General features: G+C 47.1%; 1 protein-coding gene across 2 annotated transcripts in view; it reads left to right on the forward strand.

Moving 5' to 3' along the window:
- Positions 1-25,521, forward strand: part of EXD3 (exonuclease 3'-5' domain containing 3) — a 64,709-nt gene that overhangs the window by 13,563 nt on the left and 25,625 nt on the right. The window lies entirely within an intron of this gene.

The raw sequence follows: 25,521 nt of genomic DNA on the forward strand, positions 1-25,521 counted from the left end.
CCCCCCCCCAGGAACACATCCTGGGGCAGTTTGCAAATGCAGAACATCTAGGCCTGAACACAGGAGTGGGACAAAAGATAAGCTGTTGTTTCCCATTTCTCCTTAATTCCCTAACCAGAAGTATGGACATCAAGTGGAAGTTCAGGAAAAAGAAAAGGAAACACTGCTTTGCCTGCTGAGTACAATGTGGCAGCTGGTGCAACAAGACTCTGGTACCGATGGTTTGCAGGGAAGTGGTTGGATCCATTCTTGGAAGAAAGGTCAACAAGTCTGTGTTGTACCAGTACAGAAGCCCTGGCATGTGGAAATCTTAAACTACAGGCTGCTGTAGAGTCAGGGGAGGTGTTGGGGACACAGCTGCCTGTTCTGAGACATGGCACTGGCCAGGTGAAGGTGTGATCTGACTTGGGAAGGCTCCTCTTCAGTGCCTTATTCTCCTGAACTCTATTTTACCGGTTTTGTCCTTGCCTGTTTCAAGCTACTCCCTCCTCTCTCAGATGCTCCTCTTAAAAAAAAAAAAAAAAAAAAAAAAAAAAAAGTTTGTTTTTTATGAAAACACACTTTTCTGTCTTTTTTTTTCATGTAGTACATTGAGTTGTCATCTGTGTAACTTCAGTTTATTGTGTTTGTCTACAGACTGCTTGGACAGAAAATAGAGCTGCTGCTTAAGCATTTCCATGTGTTCAGACGTATTGTTCAGCTATATCCTTCACCTAATGTAACTTGTAAAAATAAACATCTTTAAAGTGTTATTTTTATGTGTTGGTGAAGAGTTAATGGAACTAGAAAATGTTCCAGACCAATGTCTGTCCCCTCTGTGGATTTTGAGGAGGCCATGTCATGTTCTGCTAGTTTTTAAGCAACCTACAGCTTCTTATATAGGAATTTGAAGGGTGATTAGTTGATCCCTCTAGGAGACTTCGCTGAACACAATCCTCCAGACATTTGAACACAGCACAAGACTTGAACGTTCACAAGTTTTCCATTTATGAGGGAGTTGTTTGTTAAAAGTGGGGAGAACAATCCAGCCCCTGCCAAGTACATGCTAGGCTTACACAGCCCTGCTGGCCTCAGACAAAATGTGTTGTCAATTTTGGTTTATTTAGGGCAGATTTGCAAAGCTGGTGTGTTGATACGACACGAGGGAGTGTGTGATAAGTCCCATCTGTGCAAGCTCCGTTTCCTATAGGCTGCCTTGCACAGATGGCCTGCTCGAGGATGGTTTTAATTTCACACTTGAAGCTGAAAAAGCCAAGTTTGAGGAGATGTGCTATATGTTGATTTAGTCACTGGTAAACCCGACATAGATAAAAGTGTTGGTGAAGGGGTAAGTGGCAGGAAGGAGTAGTCACCTCTGTCTCCTGGCTCAGCCCGTGTCCGCCCACCTTTTCCCTTGGAGCAGGTAAAACTCTACCTCATCTTTTGATTCTGTCTGGGGAATTGAACCATTTTATCACTGCAGGAAGAAGTTACTGGGAGTCCTGTCATGGAGGAAGTTTGCTCCTTGTCTTCCATGTGAAAACATGCTTAGATGGGAATGCAAATTGTGCTAGGTCTCATTTTGTCTCCTTTCTAGTTTCCAGCCTTTCCATCACTGGTAGAAGTGAACAAAATAGGAACAGTGGGGTGAAGTTAGAAGAGCCCAGTACTGAGGCAGACTCTGTGGCCTTTATGTACAAGAAGAAATCAGTTCTAGAATCCTGCAGAGTGTGGGAAGAACCTTGAGATGCCCCAGGAGCCTGTTGATCATTCCTGGCTGAAGTTGGCCAACATCTCCTTGGTGTGTCTGTGCAAAGCTCCAAAAGTAGGATGGAGATAAGGCTTTGCTTTTCCCTTGTTGCTCTCTACAATGCCCTGACAGGAGCTTGTGGGTCAGTCTCTTCTCCCAGGTAACAAGTGACAGGACAAGTCTAGTCCTGCATCTTGGCATGCACTGCACAAGCAGGATGAAGGAGCTCTGTTCAGCAGTACCTTGTGACAGCAATAGCTGTGGCTGCAAGAGGAATTTAGGGCCCCCAAAGAAACTGAAGTTTGACCTTCTAGCTGTTCTTCACTGAGCAGTTGCAAATCAAGGTTTTTCTGAGGCTCTCAACTTGGCCTGATTTTCAGTGATTTTAATGAGAATGGCAAAGCCACATCCGGGTATGGAAAACATAGGTGTTTCAGAAATGGAGGAAATGCTTATGAAGGAATTTTCTCAAGTAATTCAGTCTGCAGTTTCCATCAAGGAAATATCTGCCAAGATAAAGTTTTGTAAAATTATGAGCAATTTCAGATGACAGGGGCATTACAGTCCTGCTGTTGGGGTTCTGCAAGCCTGGTTTATAATGACTTATGCCTTTTCTAGAATGGAAAATAGCTTGGAATCAACTAGTTGTGTGCCTAGCCAATATTCACATGTTTCAGTGTTGGCTTGCTGCTGCTGTGCTGTGTGTGGTGTGGTGTTTCATGGGATTCTTTAGTCTCTTTGGGGTCCTGTTTTAAATGCCACCCCTCCCCTTGGTGTTCCAGTCCAGGAGAACTGCAGTGCTTACGGGTCTGTGAGTGATGCCCTGAGTCCTGCATCTCTTCCCATTGCCTGGAGTGAGACCAGGCACTGCATTTTTGGATTAGGGGAGTGAGAAGTTCTCGGGAGGGAGTGAAGGTTGACATCTGCTGTGGGTTTGTGCCCCGCAGGGCTGCTCAGCCCAGGATCTGTACAGCCAGAGGGGACAAGCGTCTAAGGCATGAGTCTAAAAGGGCATAAGTTTTATCCAAAAATGAAGGATCTCCTAGAAGCGTGCGTCCCTTGAAAACAGGGCTAACTGGAGGAGATGTCTTAAACGAAGTAGAGGAGACAACAAGGCAACGTACCCTGCCAAGAAAGGACCTTGCTAAAACCAAATCAATGAATTCAAATGTTGCCATTTAGTAAACAATGGGAAATGGCTTTCAGAGCAAAGTCCTTGAGAGTGCTTTCCCCATTTCCTGTCTCTTCTGGTGTTGGTTCCCATTCCCTGTATTGTTGTTACAGCACTCGTCAAGGAGCTGCTGAGGTTTAACCATGGAAAAGCCAAACTCTGCCATACGTGGAAAGAGTTTTGCCAGAACCCCCGAGGCAGAGTGGATGCAAAGCAGATCCGCTTCATTTTTCCTTCCAGCTCCCATCTGTGCTCGCACCAAACCCCACGGGGATGTGGTTGGATAGCCCTGCCCAGCAGGAGACAGGCAGGACCCTGGTGACTCTGCTGCCCTGAGGATGGGGTGGGAGACTGTGGAACTCAACAGGAGGCTGTACTGAGGTGGTTCCAGTCCGTTCCAGCTGACAAATTGTGCGTTATCTCCTAGCCAGCATTTTGCTGAAATGGCTCAGTAGATGCATGTCCTGGATCTGTTTCAGTGAGCCCAGGGTGGGTTTTGAGGCAGAGAGGACACCCTGCCCTGGTCACCAATGCCTGTGTCAGTGTGACTTTCAAGAACTGGACCTGCCTGTGTTCTGGAAATGATGGCTGAAGTGCTCTGTGTTAGTGAACTGAGATCTGAAAGGAGATTTCTTGGGAGTTTTGGACCCATCCTTGCCAAATAATGGTATAAGCAGGTGTACACTAGTGCTCCTAAAGCTTCATTTATTCTTACTGGTCCTATTATTGCCAAAAAAAGGAGCTGGCAGGTACCCAAGTGCCATTGAACCATCTGTAGATGGAAACTCCATTTCATTCTCTGGAAGATGGATATCTTCTATTTCCTGTTAGCTCATCCAGATTCTGCACATTACCAGGAAATATTTATGTCATCTATAAGCATTCATAAAATGTAGCCTTGGATTATGGAGCATTCATGAATAATAAAAAAATATAAAGGAATATGAAGAATAAAAGAATGAGAGCAGTATAGAGGTCCTCTTTCATTGATCTGTGACTGGCAGAAGTGTTGCTTGTCTTCCCCAGTGCATCCATCCTGCTTTCTGGAGCTCTAACAGTGCAGCAACATCAAAGCTGCTCAGTCACTCCATTACTTCATTTAATGATTGAGATATGGAGTAAATGCAGGATATAGTGCATTTTTCAAATATCCACTTATACTGAACAGAGCAACAGGAATGGAAAACACAATTAATGCAGGATATCAGGTAGGTTTGAGCCTGACCTAATAGTGCCCCCAAACCTGTGTTTCTTTCAAGTATTTCTTAACTTCAGGCTTTAAAAGTAAATTTTTGCAGATTGATGTGAGGGGCTTTGCTGGGGCCTTAAGGAGCAGATTGGAATCAGTGGGACATGGAAACTGTATGAAGGGTTTGTGTGACTTTCCTTCTTTGCTCGGTGACAGTTGCACAGTCAGTTCTGGTTTCTAGAGCCCAGATGAAATGGAGACCAGGATCTTTTCCTACTGAACTCGTTGTTGCTGAAGATTTAGCCCCCTCTTGGAATTAGGCCTGTCTGTAATTTCTGGAAGTGTTCCTACCCTACTGCTCGGTGTGGCCAACTGCAGGACATGGATGTTCCCAAGGCTGCCAACCTGCCAAATTCCCTGGAGAGCCCTTGACCAAAGAGCTGTGGGAGGTTAAAAGGATATGGCTCCCTGAAGTCCTTTCCAGGCACATGCTCTCATTGTTCTTGTAATTGGAAAGGATTTAAATGACAATCCATGCTGGTGGCAGACTCAAAGCTCTTCTATTCATTTGATATTTATTAACTCCTCAAGAAACAGCAGCAGTAAATGTAGAGGAAGGTACACATTAAGTTTCTCCAAGGCTGAGGGCTTATCTTCCATCATTTTGGGCAACAGATTAAAATAATGAGAAAAGGCATGGAGGGCTTCAGCAGATTTATTTAACTAAAACCTTACTCTTTTCTGCCTTTGAGCAGATGACCTAGAGAAGTTTATTGGTAGTGGCTACAATTAGTGCCTGATGATTCTGCTATCTTAATGATCACAGGATTTATCCCATTGTCCCAGTAACTACTGCTGAAATTCATGGAAAGGAGAGCAAGATCTGAACTCTCTTACAGCCTCCACCAGAGCTCAGCATTCATCTCTCCAAATCCTTCAGAGGTACCAGTAAATGTGGTGAGCCATGTGCCTGGGATACTGGAAATCTATGTGCTTCCCAAAGCTTTCCAGAACCATCCATATTCAGATTCTGCTTAATCACAGAAATGGATTAATCTGGTGTGCTTGTGTCTGTTCTTTTTCTGGAAACATAAGAACAAAAGAAATTGCTGGAGTTTTTCATCTGATGTAACAGCCAAAAAAAAAAAATAAAATAAAGGAAACTTCCCCAGAGCCTTGCATTCATGAAATCTGATCTTTCAACGTTCCTGAAATATCTGCTGATCAAAACTTTGTTCCTTTGAAAAATGGCTCAAATGTCCTTTCTCAACATTCAGTTCTGTATTTTGTCTCTTTGTTCTCAGATGCTTTTCAGCTCTTCTGGCATTTCAGTGGGATGGGGCTGGGTTTGATGTTTAGGCTCCCATCTGCTGTATAGAGTTGGTTATTAGAGAAATAAGGAACAGGAGATGGGAGGGATTGTGACCAATCTCTTCTAATACCAGAGTTGTGAAGCTTCAAATTCCTTCCTGCAGGAGGGGAAGGGTTTTTAATGGGCCAATGTGCGTTTACAGAGGGCTCATCCCTGGATTAAGCTCTTTATCCCTTTGGTAAGTGCCTGTTTATTTGGATGTTGTGGCCAACCCCATTAGTCAACCAGTGAAAGGGAAGCTCTGGCCTTTGGTTTCTGCCACAGCTGCATCTGCAATGGCTGCTGTGATTTGGATGCCATGGTGCTTCACAGAGGCCTGATTGGATCCTGATCGGTGCCAAAATGGATTCTGTGCTTGTTACAGTGGTGGGAACCCTCCACAAGGAAAAGTTGCTGGCGTGTCTGCTGTGCTCCAGTGAACTGGAGTGAACTGGAAAGGGTGAGACAAACACAGAAAAGCAGTTTGGCCAGCCAGCCATTTTCCATGTTTCCATTGCTGCCATCTCTCCTTGGAAAAGAGTCGCTTCTCCCACATATGTGTCTTTAAATATTATGTTCCTCTGGCTTTTTTTTTTAATCAACTTCAGACCTCTTGTTTTCCCCAAAAGCTTTATTCTGTGTCTCAGTTTTCCTCTCCTCAGTATCCCTGGTGAATTCTGCCTTAGAAAATCTGTGGACATAAACTGACCCATCATTAATATGAAAATAAAATAACAATGACAAGACCCTCCCAGATCCCTTTCAGTCTTTGGTGTGGTCTGTCTTGAGACCATACCCATGCTAGTGAGGGACCTGGGGCTCATATGGGGCAGTACTTAATGGTAACACCACAAATCCAGTGGTGAGGTCATGGTCTTCTCTTCACAGAAATCGGATCTGGAAATTGTCTTGCTAGCACGTTTAATCCATTTCCTTGCCATTGTCTGATTCTTTCCTGCAGTACATTTGTTGGTGGTGTGCCCAGTCTCTCATAAAATACCCACGCAAAAGCGCTTCCACTGTTTCCCTGAGGACTAATTCCTTATATTGATTCTCACTCTTTCAGAATTTTTTTCCCAGAGACTCAGCCTACCTTTTGCTCTTGCTTCATTTCCTTGCTGCCCTGCCTGCCTGCTGGTGTGGTCTTTGGTATTGCCTGTAAAGTTCAGGCTGCACCCTTCACGTCAGGTCTCCACTGTGCTCAGGTTCTGCCTCCACCTGTCTCCTGATCCTGGAACAGTCTGAGCTTCATCCCAAGGGGCAGCTCCGATCTCTGCCCTCTGTGACAGGGACAGGACTCAGGGAATGGCTGGAGCTGGGCCAGGGAGGGTCAGGCTGAGATCAGGGAAAGGCTCTTCCCCCAGAGGGTGCTGGGCACTGCCCAGGCTCCCCAGGGAATGGGCACGGCCCTGAGGCTGCCAGAGCTCCAGGAGCATTTGGACAAGTGAAAGTGAGATATGTAGAGCAGTACCATTCTGAGCTGGAGTTTGGGTACCTATCCCAAGAGTCACATGGAAATTGTGAGAGTTGGTGAGAATAAATGGTATCACAGAACCATCACAGACCTTAATGATCATCTTGTTCCAACCCCCTGCCATAGGCAGGGACACTTTCCACTAGGTATGATTTAGAGTTAACTTCTGGTGAAGTTGTGTTATCAGATTTCGATCCCATTATAGTTTTCTGTAATCCTCCTAAGCATCGGTTTGTAAGCATTTTTGCACAGGTCTCAGTTTCTACTCACTGTGCACAGTGATAATCTAATACTGGGATTTTGGAAAGACATTACTTGTGAGATGCTTCTGAAGTCTGGAAGTAGTTTTTAAGAATGATCTTGGGGCAGAGTCTTTACAGAAATAAAAGGCAGTCACATGCAGTATTCCTAGAGGCTGGAAAAATGTGTTGCTGCAGTTTTTAGTAACAGTCTGTGAGCGAGATCCAGAAAAGTCCGTTCTTGGCTGAGACATTCATGTTAACGGAAGGGTTTTCAAAGAACGCTCTGGGAAGTCATTTCAGGATACATAAAAGTTGTAGCCTGGAAGGGGGCTTACATGTGTGTGGTTTTAGCAGGGGCAAAAATCCTGGCTCCTCGGAGCTCCTGCAGAAGGGAACATGATGTTCTCTTTAGAAGAAGGGCACTGAAAGCACAGCTGCTCCCCAGCACCGCAGAGCTCAGAGCATGCTGTGCAGCTGCAAATAGATGTGATGGGGAAGTTGTTGTTGGGTTTTGGTTGGGGTTTTTCTTTAATTAAAGCTGTGGTCTAAACTTGTTCACATCAGTGTTTGCAGTCTTGCAGTGCCAGCCAGTGTATGCAGCGTAAAAACTCCACAGGACCTGCAGACCAGCTGAACACCTTTGCTTTTGCAGCCTCCTTTCCTTTGGAGAAAGGGGGTTTAGCCTAAAGCTCCTCCTCCTCTTCCCCTGGGTATGGATGCACAGGCAGCCCTGGTGATAATCAGCCAGGGGTGAGATTTGGTTCTGGCAGAATGGGTTCCTGCCCATTTCCACGGGTGGCCCAAGAGCAGCTGTTCCTGACAGCATTCTGCTCCTTTGGAGTTGTTCTTCCTCCCTTGCATGCATGTCCCTCCCAAATCAGGACTCTCTGTGACATATACAGGATTCTATTAACTAATAAAATAGGATTCATTACTTAGGGTGATCTCTTGGAAGCATGTTTGCTGCTGGCTTGCAGATTCTGGTTTTCTTTCTTTGTTTTCTGTTTTCTTTAATTTTACCAGTGAAAGACTTTCTCTCTTGAGCTGTCAAATATCAGTGTAAAGGTTTTGAGATCTGATTTAGGTTAAGTCTCTGTTGAAAATGGAGCTGATTCTGCCTCGAGGTGAGAGAGGAAGATTAGATGAGCTTGTAAGAGCCCTTCCAGCTCTGCTTTTCTCTGATTCTCTAATACGTCTTCATGCCACTCGTTATTGACATCACAAGTGCAACTGCCTGAGAACGTGCCACCATAGCAGCATTGCCAGGCAAATTCAGTGACATACTGTATACTCAGTACAAGCTTGTTCCCAAGAGTCTTCCAACCTTTTCCACCATGAAAATAAAAATAAAGAAGATCAAGGAATTATATCTGTATTTCATTTTCAGTTTGGTCAAATTCACCAGAATTTGAGAGTGTAAAGGATGTGGAAAGAAGGTTTTTGTCCACCCAGCCATCTGGAGGAGAATATTGAAGGTCCCTGGAGAGGCTGTGTTGTGCAATAGCCAAAGCTCATGCCTTACCTTCAGGAGCTGGGGATAGGAAACATGTGGAGGGTGAAGGCAGGATGTAAACAGTAAAGCATGAAAGAAACACTAAAGCTGGCCTGGGTACAGCCTCATGTTGTGAGTGTGAGATCAGGCAGGGAGGATTGCGTTACTCAAACAGGAAACTGGAGGGACGTTTCTCCAGTGTCCATCTGTTCATTATCAGCTATTTGTTAGGCTGGGCTGATAACGAGGAGACGTTTGTCCTCTGGCTGTAGCATTGTCGTTTCTGGGACAGTCAGTCAGAACCACAAACTCACTCTCCTGTCTGGTCCCATAGGACCACATCTGAATCTCTGGTTTGGTCTGGTGAAGCCTGGAAGAAGCAACCAGCCCTTCAGCCCCAAGAAAGGGAAATCTTTATCCACCCTTTGTGCTAATCAGAGCCAGATGTGTCGTGAGGAGGACAACAAAGTCAGCAGTAACAGATGCCCAAATGATGAAGCTGTGACTGTCACGTGTGCTATGCAGAGAAACAGGAGCTTCTGAAAGATCTTTTAGTGAGGGTCTCTTAATTATAATAGCTTGGATAGAATTGAATAGAAACTCATAAGGGCAGAAACAGAATTGTTAGGGTTTTTTCCCAAAAAAATCATCATTCAGCAGGAAGAATATTCTTGTTGCTGTGCCTGAGGTCTGGGGTTCCTGTGCAGGGGTGATAAGGGAGGCACCTGCAGCTCAGGCGTGCAGCGTGTGTTGTATTTGAAACAAGAAGAGCAGGGAAGCAGAGATGATTGTATTTGTATTTCAGAATCACCCCTGAGAGTAACTGCCCTCACCTGCCCTGTCTGCAGCGTTTCATCTCACAGCTGATGTGCGGGAGGCAAATACTGGCTGTCTAATTTTCAGGACACTTCCATTAAAGGTTTTAAGCCAGGGGTGTTTCACAAATGGGAATTCTTTTCATACAGCTGGATGAAAATTTCTCACAAGTTTTCCCTGAAGCCACTTGAAGTCCCCTTCTCCAAAGTGGGAAATTAGTCCTGTTAGTAGGGGAGTCACTTCAGTTTAATTGGTGAGCTGATGGGAGAGGGGTAGAAAATGCCCAGTGCCATGTTAGAAGTTTTCTGTGTCCTGTAGTCAGGCATTAAACACTCCAAACAGTCTTGTTTTATCAGGTAGTTGCTGTTGTTTCTGGCAAAATGCAGCTGATGAAATGCACAGCTTGGCTCCCCGTGCAAACGGAGCCCTTCTGAGGAAGCGGGGACTCCTCACCATGAGTAACTGATTAGTACCGGATTGCGAGAACTCGTAAAACCATTTGGAGTTGGTTGGAGAAGTAAGAAATAAAATAAAAATCTAGAATGAATTGCAGATGTGTTGTAGATTTTAAACTGGGAATCCTGAAACTACTTGCCTAAGCTGAACCACATTAAGGGCTTGAGAAACACCAGGTCCATGGGAATCCTGTGCTGTTGGCATGGTGTCCACAAGCCTCTGTTTTTCAGGCTAGACACCACATTTTCAGCTAGAGACTGTTTGGGTTCCAAGCAGATTTTTTAAATTTTGTTTTAAGCTAAATAAAAAAAAAATGCAGACAGCAGCCAGGAGAATAATATTTGGCTTTTGTTTCTATACCAGCTGGTTTTGTTCTCGGAAACTGATTTTAGCTCCTGGTGTGTTTCTGCAATTTGTAGCTCATGACTTGCAGGAGCAGATGATTCACTGCCAAGTGTGCCCTGTGCACAGAGCCGTGAGAGCAAGGGCAGGCAGAGCATGTCATTAATTCCTAGAAAGAGGGAGATTTTGGGTGAAGGTCACTGGACAGGATCTTGTGACAGTGGAGTTGGCTGTTTCCAAGAAATCTTGCTTTGTAAGAGATCTTAAAGTTTTACCTTTAATGGAGCTGATTGCAACAATTCCCACAGAGCAAAGGCTGGGAAAGGTCTGTACATGGAGCTCTTAGGAGGAGTTTGATAGAGAGCTGGCTGGACCAAGGAGGAAAGGCTGACAGAATTTGGATTAGGTCTGGAGAAGAGAAGGCTCCATGGAGACCTTAGAGTCTCTTCCAGTGCCTAAAGGGTTTTCCAGAGAGCTGGAGAGGGACTTGGGACAAGGGATGGAGGGACAGGATAAAGGGAATGGCTTCCCACTGACAGGGTTTAGATGGGATATTGGGAAGGAATTGTTCCCTGGGAGGGTGGAGAGGCCCTGGCACAGGGTGCCCAGAGCAGCTGGGGCTGCCCCTGGATCCCTGGCAGTGCCCAAGGCCAGGCTGGACATTGGGGCTTGGAGCAGCCTGGGACAGTGGGAGGTGTCCCTGCCCATGGCAGGGGTGGCACTGGGTGGGCTTTAAGGTCCCTCCCAACCAAAAGCAGTCGGGGACTCTGTGATTCCCACGTTCGTCTCCTCTCTCTGGTTTGGGAGGCTGCAGAGCTCCGGAGCCCAGCCCTGTCCCGGGGGGCTCCGGCCGCCCCTCCGTCCCCTCTCGCGGGCCGAGCTCCCGCTCCTCGCAGCGTAAACCCAAAACTTGGTGCATTTTTTTTGAGATGCTTCTTATCTCAGCCACTGTTTCACCTTTCCTGCTTGTTCCCTTAACAAGCGCTGCTGCTCCAGCCCCGCGGTTACCGCCCCGTCCTCCCCGCGCCGGGCCCGCAGCATCCCCGGGGAACAGTGCCGGTATCTCCCGCTCGCCGCCGGTGGCGGCAATGTTATTCTTCATTTGTCTGCTCTAAGAATAAGAAAAGACTGTTGGGATCTGTACTGCCGTGAATGCCGGCCTTGTCAGCCCGAGTCCTTTAGGAATCCAGTTAGTTTCCAGTTTCTGTCTTTGATCTCAGCCCGGGGTTCTCTCCGGAGCTGTGGTTTGTGCGAGCTGTGCTGCTCCGTCATGTGCTGCATTTCAGGCACAGTGAGAGTGCTCATGTGCTTGGGCTTGTTCGCAGATGTGCTGCTGTGCCAGGGCTGGGCTGTGAATGAGGAGCCAGGGATTGTGGCTTAATTCTAGCAAGGCATCGAGCTGGGCTTTCATGCTGAAGAATTGTGTTTTAGGGATGCTACTTTTTCTGCACAATAATTTATGGTGCAGCACGATAAAAACAGTATTTGGATTTCTAATGCAAGGAGCCCAAACTGAGGAAATGCCAGAGCTGAGGATGCCTGCACACCACCAACCTACCACAATGTGGGTGTGAGTGATGACAGGCTTTAATTACATGACCATGTACCAACCTTTCTCCCCCAAGAACTGTTGCTTTTCCCAGTGTTGAAGATGGATGTGATCTGGAGTGGGGAGTTAAGAAAGCTCTTGTCTGTCACAGCTGTGCCTCACTGGTCACCCCAGCCAGGGGGTGCAGAGGGCATGGAGCAGTGTATTCCAGGAGAAAAGGGAATTCTGCATTCTACAAAAACCTGACTTCTGTTCTGAATTCCTCCATAGACGTCTCAGACAGAGGCAGCTGTCTGGAAGCTGAGCACACTCAGAGCAATTTTCAGAATTTCAATTAAATTGTCCCTGAAAGGAAAAAACGAAGGGAGTTGTGGAACAGAGAAGAGTAAAGGGTAGTGTCAGGGAGTGGGACTGGTGAAGGAGAGCTGTGATGAGGCGATCCTCTTTAGGGAGGAAAGAGCCAGATAAGTAGTTTATAGCCTGTAGAACAACCTCAGTGAATAGAGGGGGAGGTTTAAACGACACAAAATCCCTCCTTCAGCTCCATTACCTAAAATATGCTGCTCTGCCTAAAATCTTTCATAATTTTTCCCACCAACCTGGTTGGGGTAGTTTAGTAAGAGCTACTCAATGACAAACATAGAGCAACACAGCTGTACCAGTATCCCTCGGGTGTATATTAAGCTGAGTGCTTTAAAAAATGAGAAATAACTCCCTGATCCCGAGAGCTGAAGGTGTGCATGTGCCTCATGGCAGTGGAAATGCCTTGTCTCCCTCGGTGTTTCAGTTTGCCATCTAAAACCAGAGCTAACACTGCCTGGTACATGCCCATCCCATGGCCTCCAGTCTCAGTCTGGTGTGTTTTGGGGCATCTCCCTCTGTTTGAAGGTGGCAGCACTTGTGAAGAAGGTTTCAATTTAGAAATTCAGGTGTAATTCTGCAGAATTGTCCTTGTTCTTCATCGGATTTAATTCCTCACTGAGAACTCCAAATGAACATATTGGTTCTATTTTCAAGAAAGATTATCCTGCTTTATTTTCTTTCTTGTTTTTTTTTTTTTAATCCCAGTGGTATTCCCAACACCACTCCCATTCCTGTATCTTCAAGGCAGGAACACTGAGAGCTGAGCAGGGCAATACAGGGGGGCACTGCTGGTGGGATGAGCCGTGAGCCAGCTCTGAGCTATGGATGTGTTCCTTCCCTTAGCATGTTACATCTTCAGCAAGACTCTTCTATTCCGTCCTCCTTTTCCCACAAAACCCTTTTGCTCCACAGTGAATCCCACAGCACCGAAAGTGGGGAGACATTTCTTTTGGTGATGAACAGCAGCTTGTTGTAATCTTTTAAGTTCAAATCCTCTTCTGTCCAGAACATGTTCTTGCTGAGGTTTGGGCAGTTTGGAAAAAAAAAATGATGAGCAATTTACTTTTAATTTTTGTCTTACTAAGCCTGATTATTGTTTTAATTATCCATTGTTATTGTTTGTGACCTTCCACTAGAATTGTTCAGTATGAGTTTAGAAAGATTCCTGCTTTTATGTGCAGAGGGTGTGACTGGGAGGAAATGTTTGTTCAGATGGGTGGAACCGCTTATCTTTCTTGTACTTGCTTTGTGGGACATTCATCTTCAGTGAATGCTGCAGGATCACTTACTGAGCTGTTTATCGTCTCCAGAAAGAAAATGGTGTTTAAGATGTAGCAGATGGAACTGTCTGTTCCCCTAAAGCCCCCAGGGGATGCTGGTTACTGGGGTGAAGTGCTTGAACACACAGATGCTTTAGTACCCAACTTGTAGCATTTAGGACAAGAAGGAATCATAGAACCATGGAATGGTTTGGGTTGGAAGGGACTTTAAAGATTGTCTCTTCCACCCCCTGCCATGGGCAGGGACACCTCCCACTGTCCCAGGCTGCTCCAAGCCCCAGTGTCCAGCCTGGCCTTGGGCACTGCCAGGGATCCAGGGGCAGCCCCAGCTGCTCTGGGCACCCTGTGCCAGGGCCTGCCCACCCTCACAGGGAACAATTCCTTCCCAATATCCCATCCATCCCTGCCTCTGGCAGTGGGAAGCCATTCCCTGTGTCCTGTCCTTCTGTGTCCTTGCCCCAGTCCCTCTGCAGCTCTCCTGGAGCCCCTTTAGGCCCTGCAAGGGGCTCTGAGCTCTCCCTGGAGCCTTCTCCTCTCCAGGTGAGCACCCGCAGCTCTCCCAGCCTGGCTCCTTAGGAGAGACCAGAAGAAACTGGAGGGGAGGGACTGGGCAAGCCTCAACTCCAGAGAAGCTTCCCTCTGGAATCAAAATCTTTTACATTTGGGTTGTGCAATATAGCCATGAGGCAGGAACTGAATGTGCTTTCATGAATGAAGTATTAAAATTGTCACTCCCTAATTTGTAGTTGGTGCATTTCTGGTTTGTGCCTGGAGGAGTCAGGGGTTGATGGGATGATGGAAAGCCAGCACTGCCAATTTGGAGTCCCTGCTTCAGAAACTGGTGGGCCCACTGCCTTGTCCATGATGAACGGGCAGTTCAAATGTTCCATGTTCCAGACCTCATTTCCCAATTTAAATGCATTTTTAAAAACTCTGGTTCAGTGTTTCATTTCTTATGGCCCTGTTGTATGGATGGTTGACTTTTAAAAAATTATTTATTAAAAATAATTATATTACTTGATATACAGATTAGGTGTTTATTATTTATTTAGAAGTCACCAGTTAAAAAAAAATCTATCTGAACAAAATAATGGAGATAAAGGCAGTAAAACTGCCAGCTGCAGAAACCACTGTGTCATTTCAGACCGGGCACATTTGGGAACAGGTTAATGTTTCAGCTTCTTAAACCATCACCTCCTGTTTTAATGAGTAGCATGCTTGTTGGAAATCAGCTGAACCTCCTGGGGGGAACCCAAATGAATAATGTCCCACTTTTCATTAGAATCTCATTAGTTTTGCAGTTATGAGGTATAAATCAAAAAACATAAGCGAAACCAGCAGTCCCCAAAACACAGGGGTGTTCAGATTCCTGCTAATGGATGTCTGGCTCCTTATACTTCATGTCAGCCTGTGACTGGAATTCAGCAGGGTACTGTGGGGCTTTTAGGCTCGGACTGGTTCGTGTCGGTAATTCCTACTCACACGGATGTGGAGAGGTGGGAATTCTGCTCCCAGTGCATTCCCGGGGGTTTGCATCTGCAGTCTCTTTGGGCACGTTTGACTTGGCCTGGGGAAGATGCAGTTTTAAAGAATTTCTGCCACGATTGTGAAAAACATCTTTTAAAAGGCTTAATTGAAACTTTTGTCTTGAATGTATTTTGCAACACAGCGATTTTAATTTTAGTGAAATATGGACATTGTGAAACTACAGAGATCTGAAAATGGGCATGAAAAGAAAGGAAACTTTCAATGTGTTTCCATCACACAGTTTTTGCAAGCTTATGTTAAACCAGATCATCGCAAATGCTGAGCGTGAGGGTTCATGTAACTGGCTGAGGTGTCCGTTCCTTGCATTCCTTGCAGGTCTTCCCTAGATATCTGGAAAATCTGGATTACAAGGCCTTCTTTTCCTGCTGTGTTTTTTAAGCCAGTTGGAAGCAGGAAGAACTCACCATCTTCACTGCAGACCCCCATTTATGGGATAGGTGATGAGTCCCTGGGCTGTTGTGGGATCTGTAGGAATAAGGGCCTGGCAATAACACCAAACATAAAGTAGATCAGTAGCAGCCTCATTTCCCAGCTCCCAGGAGTAGCTTCAGTGGTCTTGAGCAGAAAAAATTCTCCTGCTGTAAGAGAAAGATTGGGTTTATTTCCAAGGCTGAGTGTGGTGCAGTGTCTCCTTCCCACTTCTGCAGCCTTTTCCATTGCCTGGCATGGGCAAGAGCCCTTCTGAAATCACGGGCTGCACTCTCAAGCAGGTAAAGCACAGCCCCAGTCAGGGAACAGCAGTCCGAGGGATTGCTGCCTGTGCTGGGGTGAGGAGTGGTGCAGGTGAGAGCCTGTCCTTGGGCTGATCTGTCCCTGGCTGTCCTGGCTGCTGGTCCCAGTCTCTCCTCAGCCCCAGATGCTGTTTGCTGGGTGCTGTTGTTTACCCAGCACCAGCCCACGCGGGCGGCTCTCGCCTGCGGAGCCGTTCCGTAGCCAGACCTTCGGGACAGAGCTCCACGTTTGCTTTTTGTGGTTGTGTCTGCTTAACCACATGGCTTTTATGATAAATATAGGAGAGAATGTATAGAGCAGTTCCAAGGAAAGGAAAGTGTCTCTAGTTGAATCAACTCCTATGGAAAATCCATTCCCATTTTTAGTGTTACAACCAGAAGACAACCGGCCTGCACTCACGTAATACTCAGCACGTGTCACTGTAGAAAGTGGCACCTTTCATACAAACATACAGTCCCTGGGCCCAAACAGATTTAATAGCAGAGATTGGAGGGCACATGCAAGTCTGTTCAAAATCTGCTGTAATTCGACACAAACTTTGATTTCCTGCCAGCCTGCAAATGTAGGTCAGGAAAAACAGGTACTTGTTTCTACAACTGTCTGATGGCTGTGGTGGAACTCGCGGGAGTGTTCTGCTGGCTTTTCTTTTTTGAAAAAGATTTGCATTGATTTATAAATCTTTAAATTTAGAAAGGCAAACCGGTCTTTCATATTTTCCAGAAGGGCTTCATTCTTTCCACAGTATATGTTTGGAAGTCTGAACTCTCTCTTACTTGGAGACAGGGGGAGAAGGAGAGGGAAGCGCCCGCCAGTTTGAAATGTTTTACATTTTTGAGAGCAGCACAGGCTGCAGTAACAAGCAATGTGAGCCCTTCCCTCCGGAGTGCCCTGGGATGCCGCGTGGCCTCATTAACTTGGCTGCTCCAGGAACAGATTGAAAGCTGCTATTTTCATGGATATTGTTTAAAACTTGGCTGCAGTGATGAGGTGGGGAGGGAGAAAACAAACAAGCGAGAGAGCAAGAAAAAGAGCCTTAAGGCTGATACTGCTGTTTTTTTGGTTACAGATATGGAAAATGTTGCAATTTTGCTAGGATAACATCATTTTGGCTTTGATATATTCCATTTGGGATGTTTGCTTTACACTTGCTGAGTTTAACTTGGATTGAGATGAGGAACTTGTTCAGATTTGAGCATGGCTCTGTGAAGTCTCTCTTGGTGGTAGGTTAAAAATAGAGTGGGTTTGCGTTATTTTTTTTCCCTGCTGTGGCCTAGATGAGGTGCAAAAAGAAAGACTTTGCATTGTACGTGCTGTCTCCCCGGTTTCATGCCCTCCTGAGCATGGGGCACACCACTGTTGTGTCTCCTCTGGAAGAGCTTTAAGCCAACTGGCAGCTTGTCCAAGGAGGGACTGAGGGAAGATGGGACACCTGGGCACGTCCGTGAGTTCCTCGGAAGGGTGTGCACACAGATGAGTTTATGACTCTGTTCTGTCTCTGTGGATCTGTGATGGGGTGGGGGTGTTTCAGTCTCCCTGTAGCCAGCAGTGGGGCTCAAGGTCACTGTTGAACCCTGTCTGAAGTGTTCTGATTTCTCCCCAAAGCTGGGCTGTGGGGGGGATGTTGCTCAGGAGAAGATCAGAGTTGTCCTTGTTCTAAGCCCTTTGTCCTCCCATTCTCTGCTGAAATGGCGCTGTCAGGCACTGCCTGGGGGTCAGTGGAGGTTTGGGGAATTTGGGAATTTGGACAGCCGAGGATGGATTTGACTCCTTTGTGGAGGACCTCAAGCTTTCTGTTAGAATCATCAAAATCCCTGAGCTGGAAGGGAACCCCAGGATCATCGAGTCGAACCCCTGGCCCTGCACACACACCCCAACAATCCCACCCTGGGCATCCCTGGCAGCGCTGTCCAAACGCTCCTGGAGCTCTGGCAGCCTCGGGGCTGTGACCACTTCACAGATTCGATGGGCACTGAAGGGTTTTCACATTTGGATATTATTCAGCCTTTCCTTCCCACTGCCCCTTCCTCCTCCTCCTCCTCACACCTCACAGAAACACCACGTTTCCTCCTTTGACAAACAGCACACAGGAGTGAATGGCCTGAGATCAATGACACCGTGGTCACCAGTTCTGGTCGGTGGAGCTGTGTGTGGCCTTCGCCACCAGAGCACACTGCAGGGGAGTGACAGACTGTCCCAGCCTGTGTCCCCAGGGCTCGGGGAGCCTCACCTGGGCCTCCCCACCTGCTTTCTGCTTCACTCCTGGGAATCACAGCCCTGTGAAATCTGCACCTTGTAATAGTGATTCATTTCGGTTTCAGGTACTGCATTTTAATTCAAAATTTCAAGTACTGGGTATTCTGACTTTCTTACAGTAATCAGTAGAGACTGCTGGTGGTGTTAGCAGGAAGACAGACACTTTAATGAAGGAGGGCTGGGACACGTAATAGGTTTTGTCCTGGTTATCCCTGGGGTGACAGAGCTGCTGCTGACAGGGGTGAGCAGAGTGGGCTGCGGGGTAGACATCCCCCACCTCAGGAATACAGGGAGGGACAAACCTTTGGATTTTGCAACCTCCTGAAACACTGTTCTCATTTCACACGAGAAAATAGCTGCCCTCTGTAACTGCTGTTGGTCGTGACCCATCCACAGACGGGGTTGCTGTGAGCTGAGCACAGTATCTGGGGCTGGAGCCATCCCTGGGCATGGGACTTGCTGAGCTTCCAGCAGCTGAAGAACAGCTTTTGCTGCTGTAGCTGTGCAGATGTGAGAGCAAGCCTGGTGCCATCTGACCAAAGCTTTGGTGTTTGCAGACTCTTTCTTCCCCGGGCCAAGTCAAAGGAGGGCACTGGAAGTGCTTGGGGCTGAGCATCGTTTGCCGTTGTAGATCAATACAGTTCTAACTGTCAGTTCTGTCCAGGAATCACTTCTTCTCCCCCCCGATTGTTTGCCCAGCTCTGCTGTGGCCGGGGACTCTCCGATGGCACAGGATCAGATGGATTGTTGGAGCGTCTGAGGCGTTATTGTCCTGAGCTTGGCTTCTGATGCTGCGTGCGGCCGCGAGCGGGGGGAATGACAGATGAGCCGAGGCTTCCCGGCGGGCGGGCAGCGCATCCCCCAGCTGTTTGGAAGAATTGAGGGAGAGAAAAAGGAGAAAGGCAGATTATCCCATTATGTTTACAGGGCATCGGTCACACAAACAATGACTGTCCTCTTTGACAAGAGGATTGTTTAATTAGTTAAGGGTTTGATAAAGAGATGACTGAACATACAGTGCTCTGAAGGCATCTGCCTTTTAGTACAGCAGGCACGTCCTCCCTGCGAGCCCTGGGCTTCTCCTTTCTCCCGAGGAGCGCCGGAGGTCTCCAGAGCTCTGTTCCAAGTCTCAGAGCTGCTTACTTTGAGCATATTAAATTGAGTTTCTGTTATCTGAGAAGCAGAATTATAATTTAGCTGCCTGTGAACTAGTTCTGAGCATTCAGAAAGAGGGAGGCAGTGTGAGTTATACTTGGAAGCACATATTTTGTCATGGGTGTATTCTGGTATTACTAGTCCTCTTATCTGTTGTAGCTTTTCCCTTGCTCCTTTCTCCTTAATTTTTAATCTGTGACAAGCGTTGCCAGGTTAAATTCCACAGACTCTGAACTGAACCAGAAGGAGAATCTGTGTAAAGAGGTAATTAATTAAGCCTATGTCAGTATGAAGCAGTGGAATTCCAAGTGTGTGTTGCAGTGGCTGTAGGTACCGTGTTACACTGGCTTCACCTTCCTTCTGAATTTGACCGTAAAATCCAATTTGAAAGACAGAAGTAATGAGTAGAGAGTGGATTTAAGTAGTACATTGCAGTGTTGGTGTTAGCATTGATTCTAGTCTGTGTAACTCCTCAAAAGCAAGGAGTATACAGAATTTAAATCCATATTCAGTACTTCAGAAACTGTTCCAGCTCAGCCATGAAATATTTATGTTTAACATCCTGCTGCTGAACTTGCAATGGTTTGCTTGGGTTTAAATTGGCATCTGCCTTTGTACCTTAATACTGACAAATAATTACACATAACGCATCCTGGGTAATAAGAAATAATGTTGTAGAAAATGCAATTTTTTAAATACAGGCTACCTAAAATGTTCTGTTGCTGTATCTTACTTTTAAGCCAACATTAGAAACCACTTACTGTTTGTATTTTTTTTTAAGGTTTAAGCCTCCTGTTGTTTTTTTTTCTTGGAGACTCTTCATGCTGCGTAGTGTTCTGTGGGCCCAGCAGAAATCCTGCTGCTCTGTCAGAGCGTGTGTCATCAGCTGTTTGACCACAGCCAGAGAGGGGCTGGAGGAAGCGTTTTGAATTCACAGGGGGGTTGTGCATCAGGATTAACTGTCCAGCGTTGGGGACAAACTGTCGCTGTGGCTTCCAGTTATTGATCTGGCCGTGCAAGCTTCTTCTTTGTGTGCTGAGTGGGCTGAGTGGGGAGGCTGTGCCGTGTGTCAGCACCCTGCCTGCTCCAGGCAGGGGCAGCAATGCCCTCGGCATCCCCAGCAGCAGGGACAGTGATGGAGCTGATGGAAGCCAAGGGCAGAATTCCTCCCTCTCAGACACCGGGATTTGTTCTCTTAGTGCTCTTAGTGCTCCTGTCTTAGAGGGCTGCAAGTGTGTCCCAACTCTCAATAAATAATCTGTATAAAATAAGCCTTTCTCCAGGTTAATTAAAATGTACAAACAGAGCTGCAGTCCAGAATTGCAGAGATGTTGTCAGGGCACAGACACTGCTCTTGGGGGCTCTTTCTGCTCATTCTTTATCCCTCAGTGTGGGGCCTTATGCCGAGTGCCTCAGGGGAGCTGAGCAGGGACTTTACAGCTGACCCCTGCCACTTGCAAATCTCATGGAAGTTTCTGGAGTCCCACGTTGGTGCCCCACTTGTTACCCGGAGAGGTTATGGGCTCCCCATGCCTGGAAGTGTCCAAGGCCAGGTTGGACGGGGCTTGGAGCAGCCTGGGACAGTGGAAGGTGGCAGGGGGTGGAACGAGATGAGCTTTTCAGCCCCTGCAGTTTCTGGTAGGCATCTGCAGACTCCGAGTGGGGAGTGAGGCAGGAGAGAACCACAGGGTGAGATCTCTCTCCAGTGGTTGCTTTGATCAAGTGAGGACTTGTGTCCTTGTGCTTTAGAGCAGAGGTGCTCATGGCTTTGTGGCAGAGCAGTGCAGACACAAACTATCCTGATGCAGCTGACTTGCTACACTGTGAACAAGCGAATTAGATTAGAGCATCCCGGGGCAGACGTAGCATTTCATGTCCAAATGCAAAGGGGAGGAATCCCAGTCTTTCCAGCGGTTGCCCACAGTTTTGCTGTTTCACTTTGAATTTGTTGCCAGTTGTTCAGATGCCAAATGATTTGGCAGACAAAAATCAGATATCCCTGCCCATGCCTGAAGGAGAATAATATGTTGGTTCTAACATTTGTATTATTTTATGGGTCGATTCATCACTACTTAAAGGTTTTTCAAAAGGTGGTTAAAACTATGCATAAACTGTAGCACTTTCCGAAAAATTAGAGCATTATTATTGCAACTGTAACTATGGCTAATAAATCATAGTGAGAAAACACATGCCTTTCAGGTTAATAATGTTGTTTATGGGTACAGAACAGTCCAAAAGCTGGGTAAGGCTGCCTTTTTCTCAACTTCTGAAGACAGTGGTGGAGACGTCTGTAGCTGCTGAGATCTCCTGATCTGAGCAGATGTTTCACAGTGACTGTGCATGTCGCTGCTCAAAACACTTGTGAAAATTAACCTGAGCCTTTGAACTGGGGAGCTCTGTTCCCCAGTCTGACCCAGGTGTTGGGGCTGAGGCAGGAGGAGGCTGCAGGGTAAAGCCTTTGCTTGTGCATCATAAGGAGAACCAAAGGGCAAGGAGGAGGCTGCTGGCCACCCATCTTCCAAACATGTGGAAAAACCTGGCTCCCTACCCAGGAGTTTCAGGAGTGGTTTCTCTGTGCTGGCCTTCCAGGAGTGCTGCCAGGAGAACAAAACTGCAGCTTCAGGACTCTCCTTATGTACAGTATCATCTTCTACAAACTTGATTACAACCCAACATCCCTTGTAAAAGCCATTTATGCCACCAGAGATGACCTTATTAATCCCACTGGTGGCTTAATCAATCACTGCATTCAGAGCCTGCTTCCCTACCTCTTTACCTCCTGAATAAGCTTGGAGAGGATCTCTAGATCTGGGCTTAGAAGGTCTCTAAGCTTATTCAGGATGTAAAGCATGAGGAACAACTACCCATGAAGTAGTTTTGAAACCAATTTATTATCAGGCATGGTGGAGATAATACTGACATGGCTTGGGAAGAGATAAAAAAATCAGTGCACAATGTGTGGTGAATAATGTGACTTGGCTTTGTCCTGACCTTGTGGGATGTGGCACTATTCCTGTACTCCAGCAGAATGTTGTTTCTCTTGCTGGAGGTGTGAGTGTGAGGAGGTGTGCGAGGAGAGTGTGGTGCAGTTACTGGCTTCATGCTTGACAAAGACTTAATTGAATTTGATAAGCAGCTTTAATTGACCTTGAGGTCATCTGGTGATGACAGTGAAATGAAACTTGTTCAGGAAGAACCAGGGGAAACAAGGACATTGCATGGATGTCAGTCCCTTGGGTGTCAGTCCCTCAGGTGCCAGCGGGTGGGATTGCCCAGGGTGCAGAGGGTGGGGAAACAAAGCCCCCAGTGCATTATAAGGCACGATCTTATAACGAGAGCTACTGGTCAAGGTCTCAGACCGGCAATCAGTCATCCCTTAATTTATATTCCAAGTAGCACTCAGGATCTTCAGCCACAACAAAGCCATGTTCAGCCATCACCAGATGTTGCAGCTGATCTGGGCTGCAGCTCCTGCCTCTCCACCCTCCCTGTCCTCCAGCATTCCTCTCCTTGCTGCCATGAACAACGAGGATACTCCCTGCAGGACAGGGGAGGACTCACAGGCAATGATGTGGGCAAAAGTCAAACAGAAATGAAATAAGAGACAAAACTTACTAAAACAAGTAGCTGGTCGTTGTTGACACAGAGTATCAGATCTTGGGGAGCAAAAACTGTGAAGGAAATCTGAGTTAAACATGAAAAGAACCTGGAAATGAAAATGCCAATAGCTTGTGGAACTTCTGAATTCTGGCAAGGTTTCCAAGGCGTAATAGCAGTGTCTCTGGGAGAAGCAAAGGAGCTGCCCGTGCCCCTGAGGGTGGCCTGGGACCTGTGCAGGCTGCAGGGCCGCTGGCTCCGCTCCGGCTGCTGAGGAACTCCCGGCCAGGGCGGAAGATGAGGAGCTGCAGACAGTGGGGATCTGAGGGATTTGCTAGTAACAGGGAAAACAGAGGAAATGGTGATTTGAGAGGAAATCCTTGGATTATTCTGCTTTGATTCATGGTTAGACATGGTCCGGAGTGAAAGTGATCGAGGAGAAAACCACGCAGTGGAGCTTCAGCTCCTGTGAGTGAATGGAAAGGGAGATCAGGGAGAGAAGCGGATCAGGATGGAAAAAATTTAGCAGATTTCTAAAATTACTCATTCATCCTATACAGGCTTTTTATTTCTACATCTACATCTGGAGGTATTCAAGCAAAACCCTGGGGAGAAGGAAAGCTTCAACACTATTGCAAATAAATAGAAAGAAGAAGGGGGAAAAAAAGGTACTTTGATCAAAGACAAACCTTCCTCCCTCCCTTCTGCTGTAAATGCCACAATTCATGAAATTCTCTCTGTTTCATCTGGGAATTTGCTGGAGTGTGTGTCAGTCAGGAGGTGATTGCATTTAGTGCACTTGGCCAACACAGCTGTACCCCCAAAACTGTGCAGTGGGGATGTGGCTGCAGAGTGTCTCTGGGTGCTCCCTGGGGACAACCTCCAAGGTGTGGGACTTGGCCAGAGGTGAGCTCAGCCCGGGTCCCTGTGTCACTGCTCTGCCCCTGCCCAGCAGCTGCACTCAGACATTCTGCCCTGCTGTGTGTTAGAGCTCCAGCCCAGAGCCCAGTGGTTTTGTACAAATCCTTTCACCCCCTGTTCTCATTTATGTGTCAGAACTGCGAGCCGAGGCCTCGGGCGGGCGGGCACGCACCCAGCCAGCTGTGCTGTCCTGGCAGGGCAACGGCGTGCAAGAGCCTGTCCAGCCAAGCCTTTTAGAAGTGTCAGACTCTGGAGGATGCTTCATGCTTTAAAAAAAAAGTGAATATTTAATGAGAGATAATAAAGCTTCCTCAGTGATCCAGGAGGGGACGTTCAAACACTCCATCAGAGAGCACTGGACAGATGTTGGTAATACTGGCTTAACACTACTGCCTAAACTTGGAATTCAAGTGCTGGGGAGCAGTCAGAGTGCCTGAAGGACTCACACTGACGCAGCCCTGGCTCTGTTTGGGGAAGTGCTGAAGTCCTGTATTGAGTCCCCAGCGGTGTTGTGCTCACAAAGCTGTTCTAGGACGGGAAAAAAGCAAGCCAAGTAAGCTCTTCTAATGTGAGAGAGCTCAAGAGAGACTGAGTTGTCAGCATTCAAAGTAACTGCTGGATCTCCTTGTAAGAAGGATTTACGTGTCACTATTACAATCACCCTGATTATTTAGTCCCGTGACACTTTAAAGTTTTTCAAATTTTTCTATATTATAGTGGTTTTCAGTAGTGGCCAAAAACTGGAATGAAATTTGTGAAGTGTCTTCAACTGACCTGTTTTTCTGTTTGCTGAGAATTTTTGTTACACTTTGATTCTGGTGGAAATCCTGCATTGCCTATTTCCAAAGTTGTTCCTTGTTTTTTTGGCTTTGTGTTTTAAGGTGCTGGTTTGGAAGTGAAATGATCCTTTGAGATTCTTTCTCCTGAAGTGCAAACCCTTTGGTAGGTTAAGTACAGCCTGCATGGGTTTAAAATAGCTCTGGAAGGTGCCAGTGCAGGTGTCTGTTCTGCCCGTGAGCTCTCCGTGCCTTACCCAGGGTGTGCTGTCACGTCCCCCCAGCCTTCCCTTCACACCAGTAGAGAAGAAGCAAGAATCAGAAAAATGCAGACAATAACAAGGCTGAAAATCAACCTCTGAAGTTAACACAGCCCAGACTATCAGGTTTCTGTTTCACCATTGCCTTTACACGGAGTTTTCTGTTCTTGGTGTTCATTATTCCCCGGGAACCTTCCCGTACAGCACAGCAGGGTCAGGACGCTGTGCCTTGGGTCAGCAGGTTGGGTGTCACTGGTCGCAGTCAGCACCTTGGGGTGTCTGTGTGACACACGGGAGGTTGGACATGTTGGACATGTGACCAAGGTGTGTGTGGTCACCTCCCTGCCCTTCCTCGGTGCCAGGTTGGCCTTGTGGAGGGGGTGGCACAGAGCCCCCCTGCCAGGCACGGCTCCTGTGTGACACGGGTGGCATGGAGAGTGTTGAGGGAATCTTGCATCAGAAGGATGAGACTTCCAGAGATGATTCCCTCAGGTGGCTGAGGGGTCCCCTCCCTGCTACAATCCTTTCAGAAATAAGGGAGAGGATGGATACTGCCTGTGGGGAGCTGGGTAGTGCTGGGAGGTGGAAAGGACGATAAATCCCAGGGGTTTTAGGTAACCCGGGGGGTTTCGGCGACCCCGGAGACAGGAGAGTAGGGCACGTCTCTGTGCGGGCTGTGCGCGGTTCCGGGGCAAACGCAGGGGCGGAAGGGCCGGCTGTGATCAGTGTGATTTGCAGAAATACCTGAGCTAACACACAGAAGACGTGTTCAGCTCCGGGCTGCTCCTGCAGCAAAGGGAGCCCGGCCCCGCGCGGGTTCGTCAG

The sequence above is a fragment of the Corvus brachyrhynchos genome, unplaced genomic scaffold (genome assembly GCF_000691975.1).
Source record: "Corvus brachyrhynchos isolate BGI_N302 unplaced genomic scaffold, ASM69197v1 scaffold1709, whole genome shotgun sequence".
NCBI lineage: Eukaryota > Metazoa > Chordata > Aves > Passeriformes > Corvidae > Corvus > Corvus brachyrhynchos.